Source organism: Scyliorhinus canicula, chromosome 9, assembly GCF_902713615.1.
Source record: "Scyliorhinus canicula chromosome 9, sScyCan1.1, whole genome shotgun sequence".
In the NCBI taxonomy this organism is placed as follows: domain Eukaryota; kingdom Metazoa; phylum Chordata; class Chondrichthyes; order Carcharhiniformes; family Scyliorhinidae; genus Scyliorhinus; species Scyliorhinus canicula.
The window spans coordinates 58,507,716-58,515,896 of record NC_052154.1 but is presented as its reverse complement, the minus strand read 5'-3'; positions in this window follow the sequence as shown (position 1 = coordinate 58,515,896).

Sequence of the window (8,181 nt, the reverse complement as noted above, 5' to 3'; positions counted from 1 at the left end):
AAGTGTTCTTAGGGTGCAGAGTTTAAAGCTCAACTCGAGATCGATCAGGATGCCATGTGTGTGCATGATCCCATTCAAGCTCAGATGGTGTTGGAGAGGGATGTTAATGTGGCAGAAAGGCAGCAATTATTTAAGAGGAGGAGCAGAGGACAGATCCTCAAGCAATGCAGGGAAGGGAAAATAAGCTATTTCTGGAGATGTACTGGGTGCATTTGATTAGGGAGGAATAGAACTTTATACAGACCGCCCCATGGACCTAGGTGTTGAAGGAATGGTGATGGTGTTGATGGCACAATGCTGCAGAAAGCTCAAGGAGGGACAATGCACAGAGAGAATGCACTTCCTGACCTCAGCTAGGTCTGTCTTGATGCTTTGGCAAGGCTCGAAGCTAGTTGAAGGGATTTGAATAATTCATTTTGAAATGGGTAAACGCAGAGTTGAAAACAATGGCACATTTGTAAGGAAAGAAAGGGTGGAGATAGGTGATAGTTGAAACAGCAAATGGGTCCAGGATGAGTTGTTTATGCAAATATTTGAAAATGATAGTTTAGAAATAAAGCAAAAGGGTGCCGGAGGATAATGAATGATTGAAAATTCCACTACCATGGAACCAGCAATTGTGGACGGCAGGGTGGCACAGTGGTTAGCACAGCTCCAGGGACCTGGGTTCAATTCCACCTCGGGTGACCATCTGCGTGGATCTTCCCTGTGTCTGCGTGGGTTTCCTCCGGGCGCTCCGGTTTCCTCCCACAGTCGAAAGATGTGCAGGTTAGGTGGATTGGCCCATGATCAATTGCCCTTAGGGACTAAAAAAGGTTGGTGAGGTTACTGGGTTATGGTAGGGTGGAGGCATGAGCTTAAGTAGGGTCCTCTTTCTAAGGGCTGGTGCAGACTCGATGGGCCAAATGGCCTCCTTCTGTACCGTAACTTCTCTGATTCTATGAATTGAATGGCCAGGAATTGAATAGGATGCTGATTGAGCAACTAGGACATGGTGCCATGGACAAATATACAGAGGTCCCCTGCCCCCTTAAAGGGGGAGCTCATATTTTGCAAGGTTCACGGAGAAGTTAATTGTTCCCACCCTGCAAGATACTTGTGGGTTACAACAATTTCATTCATCTGACTTTGCTCCAAATCTCTTGATACCCTTACCGACCAAAAACTATTGCTCTCAATGATTTGAAGTTGATCCAGCATCCACAGCTTTTGGGGTGAGACATTTTGTGCTTTCCCATAAACTTTTGGTTGTGAAAAATGCATCTATAATTTTACTCTTAAATGGTCGAGTTTAATTTTAAGATCTTGCCTCCTTCATCTGGGAAAATCATTTCTTTGCATTTATACTATCAAATCCAGTTAAAGTACTCCTCAACCTTCAAAATCCAAGAAGGCAACCTTATACACCCTGGCCTCACTATTTAAACATTTAATCATTGTATAATACTGTGTTGTACCCTCTCCAAGGCAATATATTTTCTCTGACATTTGTTTTCCAAAATGAACACAGTACTCCAGAATTCTATTCCAACTTCCTTGAGACACAGTCAGGGGCCCAATTTGTAAAATACCTTCACTTACATAGCGTTGAGTCCCTGCAGCAATCCACTAGGCTTTTTGATTACTTTCTCAATATGTGCACTAGCTTTAAATGATCTCTGCACATGGACAATCAAATCACTTTGTTCCCCCATAGCTCCTGCTTACTGTCATTAAGATAATGTTCTGATTCAGCTTTCTTCAGTCAAAAGTGAACGGCTTAATAATTTCCCAAGTTGAACACTATCTGCCATAACTTTCCAGTTACATTATCTGTTTATGCCCCTTTGAAACTTCTTGCCCCCACCTACACAACTTACTGTTGCCTCTTAACTTTGTGTCATTTAATCTTGTCTATACAGCTCTCTATTCCTTCACCCAAGCCGTTTAAATATATAGTGAAAAGCTGACGCACAAGCAGATCTTTAGGGAATGCCTCTTGTCAAGGCCTGCCATACTGAAAACATTCCATTCCAAAATATACAACACTCCAGCTCTGAAGAAATCACACCAACTCGATAGCTATTCTATTTTCCCTCTCCACAGATGCTGCTGGACCTGTTCTGTTTTTCCAGCATTCTCGTTTTTTGCTTCACTTCCAGTATTCTGCGGTATTTTGCTTTTATTAACATTCCTGTTAACCCTACTATCTAGCACCAACACACCAATTATCAATTCATGTCACAAGGTTACCTCCAATTCTGTCCATTGGGATTCCCTGTTCCGTCAGTAGCGCACTCCCGCTCGTGTTTCCCGGCAGCGGGGGGGGGGGGGGGGGGGCTTCAATGGGAAATCCCATTGACAAGTGACGGGAGTAGAGACTCCCTCTGCTAGCGAATGTTACGCCGCCGAGAAACAGTTGCTGGGGGACCGGAGAATCCAACCCTCCATTTTTGTTAATTATCTCTTATGCCAAACTTCATCAAATGTCTTCTGGAAATCCAGAGACACAAAATCCAATGACACCCCACCCTTATTAATTATGCTAGTGACCTCCTCAGAAATGTCAACTGGATCCGTCAGAAATGACGTACCCACCACCAAATCACACTGACTCTCTTTGATCAAGTGAGACTTATCCAAACGTTCGGTTGCTGTGTCTCCGATGACAGATTCCAGCAGCTTCCCCACAGGATTTCATTGGCTGGGGAAAGAGGAAGCCAGAAGTCGTGTTCATCTTCCAAGATGATTGTGGAGCAGGCGATGGTTATCTCAGCGAAGGGTGCAGCACATTGTGAGAAAGGCCAAATCTGACAACTAATGGCTAGAAATATCGTGCAGCATGTACACTCAATTTTGCAAACATCTGGCTTGAGGGAGTGAAAATGAATTCTGTGCCAAACAAATGTCAATGCAGCAATGATTGATATTCAGTGGACAAATTTTGTTTTCAACTGATGCAAGGGAAGAAATTATGGAATCGTAGGCATTTACAATGCAGAGAAATTTAGCTCTTTGTAACTGAGCGAGTGACATTGGGAATAGAACCTAATATTACAACCTCGTTGAGTGAAAGTACAAGTTCACAATCTGTGCACATTTAAGAAGTGGCCGAGTTGCTGTTGCTCTTTTCAGACCTTGGAATCAAAACACTCAATCAAGTTCTCCCCCTGTTAATAATCTATTCACTTCTCTGTGAAATATTAAATCTGTTATAGGTTAAAGAGGGTTAATTTTTGCCATGTCCCTTATTTACCAAGCTCCTGCCTGGGCAAGAGAAGTGAACCGATTTTTGTTGTGAGTGTGCAAGGATTACCCTTTTCACTGGTGCCTCTGAGAAAGAAAATGACACCAGTCTGGCTCAGTACGTCTTTGCCTGCAGCTCCTGACCCACAGAGAAACAGCCATGGGCCATCCAATCGGGACCGTTCTAAAGAAGTAATTTATTCCAAAAACAAGGCAGAGCCGATGAAATCTGTGCCAAGCATGAAAAAACCTGACAGAAATTCTAAGGGGAAACATGCAGATCCTGCAAAACGAACAAATATAGCAGTGGACTGCAGCCAACAGTGTTTGACTAATGCCCATCGAAATAAACAAACCATCCCCCTTCACCATAACTAAGGGAAAGCAGTGTGGAGGGTCAGTGGCTTCATAACCATCGGCATAGTTAAATCACATCCAAATCAATCCGTTTCTATTTTAACTTTAGTTTTGTAGGTAAATTCACAACGATGATTAAGTTAAAAGACACAGCCAAACTAATTGTGTAAGTAGTTTATAGAAAATATGGTCCTGAAATTAGACGATGATCATAAGCATCATAAGAATCTATGGTCGATAAAATATGGTTTCATTAAATGGCACACTGCAGTCCACAAATCTGCCCATTTTTGGGAATTTTTAAGTCTCCCAGACCTTGTCCAGGACATCACTGCAAGAGTGTTCAGGGTAGTGTCCTTGGCTCAACCATCTCTAGCTTTTTATCGATTATCTCCCCTCCATTATAAAGGTCAACAGTAAAGATGTTCGCTGATGATTGCACAATGTTCAGCAGCATTCACGCCATCTTATATAATGAAGCAGTCTGCTCCAATGTGCAGAAAGGCCCAGACAACATTTGGGCTAGGACTGATAAGTAGAAAGTAACATTCAAACTACACAAGTGACAGTCAATGTCAATCTCCAACAAAAGAGTACCTAACTATTTCCCCTTGACATTCATAGAATCCCTATAACGCTTAGGCCCATCGAGACTGCACCGACCCTCTGACAGAGCACTCCAACCAAGCCCATTTTCCGCACTATCGAAATAAGCCCTTAACCTAACCTACATATTCCTGGACACCAAGGGGCAATTTAGCATGGCCAATCCACCTAACCTGTACATCTTTGGATTGTGGGAGGAAACCAGAGCACCCGAAGGAAACCCACACAGGCAAGGGGAGAATGTGCAAACTCCGCACAGTCACCTGAGGATGGAATTTAACCCAGATCACTGGCGCTGTGAGGCAGCAGTGCTAACCACTGTGCCACCTCATTCAATGGCATTATCAGTGAACCACCCCACTATAAACATCCTGACCACAAACTGAACAGGTTAGCTAGACAAATACTGTAGCCACAAACGCAGGTCAGAGGCTGGAAACTCTGCAGCCATTAATTCACCTCCTGATTCCCAAAGCCTGTCCAGCATCTACAAAGAACAAGTCAGGTGCACTTTCTACTTTCCTGGATGAGTGCAGCTCCAACAACACTCAAGAAACTCAACACCACCCAGGACACCGCAGACCATTTGATAGGCACCCCAGCCAGCACCTAAAACATTTACCCCCTCCAACACAATCTGCAAGGGGAAAGTCATGTCTCACGAATTTGACTGAGTTTTTTGAAAGGGTAACCAAGAAGGTAAATGAGGGAACTGCGGTCGACGTTGTCTACATGGACTTCAGCAAGGTACCACATGGTAGGTTATTGCAAAAGGTTAATTTTCATGGAATCCAGGGTGAGGTAACCAATTGGATACAAAATTGGCTTGGCGATCGAAGGCAAAGGATGGTTGTGGAGGGTTGTTTTTCAAACTGGAGGCCTGTGACCAGTGGTATGCTTCAGGGATCGGTGCTGGGTCCACTGTTATTTGTTATATATATTAAACTGATTTGGATGAGAATGTAGGAGGCATGGTTAGTACATTTGCAGATGGCACCAAGATTGGATAGTGAAGAAAGTTATATAAGATTGCAACAGGATCTTGACCAATTGGGCCAGTGGGCCGCTGAATGGCAGATGGAGTTTAATTTGGATAAATGTGAGGTGATGCATTTTGGTAGATCAAATAGGGCAAGACCTATTCAGTTAATGGTAGGGAGTTGGGGACAGTTACAGAACAAAGAGATCTAGGAGTACATGGTCATAGCTCCTTGAACTGGAGTTGCAGTTTATGAAGAAGGCATTCAGCATGCTAGGTTTTATTGGTCAGAATATTGAATACAGGAGTTGGGATGTCTTGTTGAAGTTGTACAAGACATTGGTAAGCACACATGGAATACTGTGTTCAGTTCTGGTCACCCTATTATAGGAAAGATATTGTTAAACTAGAAAGAGTGCAGAAGATATTTATGAGGATGCTACCAGGACTTGATGATCTGAGTTATAAGGAGAGGCTGGATAGACTGGGACCTTTTTCCCCTGGAGCGCAGGAGTCTTTGGGGTGATGTTATGGAGGTCTATAAAATAATGAGGAGCACAGATAAGGTAGATAGTCGACATCTTTTCCGAAAGGTAAAGGAGTCCATATGTTTAAGGTGAGAGGGAAGAGATACAAAAGAGACCAGAGGGGAAATTTCTTCAGAGGGTGGTGAGCATCTGGAACGGGCTGCCAGAGGCATTGGTAAAGGCGGGTACCATTTTGTCTTTCAAAAAGCAGTTAGACAGTTACATGGGCACAATGGGTATCGAGGGATATGGACCAAAATGTAGTCTAGCTTAGTTATAGAAATCGGACGGATTGGACAAGCTGGGCTGAAGGGCTTGTTTCATGCTGTAAATATCTATGACTCTAGAACACTGATCACAGTAGCAGCAGCATGTACCATCTACAAGATGCACTACAGCAACTCACCAAGGCTCCTCAGAAAACACCTTCCAAACCCAAAACCTCTCTACCACCTAGGTGGACAAGGGCAGTAGATGCACAGGAACACCATCACCTGCAAATTCACCTCCAAGCCACACACCATCCTGACTTGGAACTATGCCAACGTTCCTTCAGAACAACTGGGCCAAACTCCTGGAGCTCCCTCCCTAACAGCACTGAGTGTACCTACACTACATGGACTGCAGTGATTCAAAAAGGTGGTTCAGCACCAAGGGCAATTAGGTTTGGGCCACAAATGTCAGGCTTTCAGGCCGATGGTCACATCCCATGAACAAATAATTTACAAAGTAATGGAGGAACGGCAATATATTTTCAAGTCAAGATGATCTACATCTATGACTTGGAATAAAACTTGCAGGCAGTGCTATTCTCATGTGCCTGTTACTCTTGTTCTTCTAGATAAGGTTTTTCAATGTCAAGGTCACGACCCGCGGGTCGGTGGCACGCGTGTGTCTGGAGGACTGTGGAGATTAAACTGCGTGGAGTATTGCGGCCGAAATGGCAATATAGAGTAGGTCATGTGCGCTGCATGTTGAATTCACATGAAGCGCCATCCAGGGATGTGCTTTTGGCACCAAAATAGGGAGCAGTGTTGCTTCATGGGCAGCACGGTAGCACAAGTGGATAGCACTGTGGCTTCACAGCGCCAGGGTGCCAGGTTCGATTCCCCCCGGGCTCACTGTCTGTACGGAGTCTGCACGTTCTGCCCATGTCTGCGTGGGTTTCCTCCGGGTGCTCCGGTTTCCTCCCACAGTCCAGAAACGTGCAGGTCAAGTGGATTGGCCATGATAAATTGCCCTTAGTGTCCAAAAAGAGTAGGTGTGGTTATTGGGTTATGGGGATAGGGTGGAAGTGAGGACTTTGTGGGTCGGTGCAAAATAGATGGGCCAAATAGCCTCCTTCTGCACTGTATGTTCTATGTTCAATTTTGCAGCTGCTGGCAAGCAAGGTAAGTGAGCGATGAAGATCGATAATTTTTTAAAAAAGTAATAGATGGTCAGAGACTCAAATAGGCAGGATCTCACAATACAATCAGCTGGAGAGAACTGGACAGGAGAGTCCGGGGAGGACAGAGCAGGGCTAATATTAAGAGCTCCAGGGCCCCAGGTTAACAGCCCTGAGAAAAGAAACTTGGAACAAAGAAGTATAAAGATGATTTCTTGAGGTATGGTTTTGTCAATTATGACAATGCAAATAAGGAGGCAAAGCCTATGCGTGTTATATGCAGGGAAGTACTGGCAAATGAGAGAAGATTCAAAATTTGAACGAGAAGTAGTGGGGAAAAATTCCTTTCCAATTGAGACCCCTGAGTCAGTTATTAACTTAGAGCTATTAACTTAGAGCTGACTCCAAATGAAAAGACTATGCTGCTACAGTTTAGCTGTAACACCACATTAAAAACATGCCAAAAGCACACGAGGCAGTCAGCATTCTCGTGTAGCATCTCACAGCAGTACTCAGTGTTGAGTAAAACATGCACTTCATTGCTATTGCCCTTCATGATAACCTACATGTCCGAGGTTGGAGTTTCTGATTTCATAAAGGTGATGACAGCACAAAGGGATTAGCTGAAGCCTGATATGCGCACTGGCCACTCCCCCTTTGAACTTGATTCAAATTAGATTATGAGGACAAAGTACGCTCCCCTTTTACGTTGAAAGATAAGCGAACAAGGTGTGTATCATGGTCTGTCGGCGTGTGTCGCGAAGGTAGGTCAGCGTGTCTCGCGAAGGTAGGTCAGCGTGTCTCGCGAAGGTCAGTCGGCGTGTGTCGCAAAGGTTGGTCGGCGTGTGTTGCAAAGGTCGGTCGACATGTGTCGCGAAGCCGGTTGTGTGTGTCGTGAAGGTCAGTCGCGTGTGTCGCAAAGGTCAGTCGCTGTGTGTCGCGAAGGTCGGTCGACGTGTATCGCGAAAGTCGGTTTGCATGTGTCGCGAACGTCGGGCGGCGTGTGTCGCGAATATCGGTCAGTGTGTATTGCGAAAGTCGGGTTGCATGTGTCGCGAAGGTCGGTCAGCATGTGTCGCGAAGGTCAGTCGGTGGTCGGC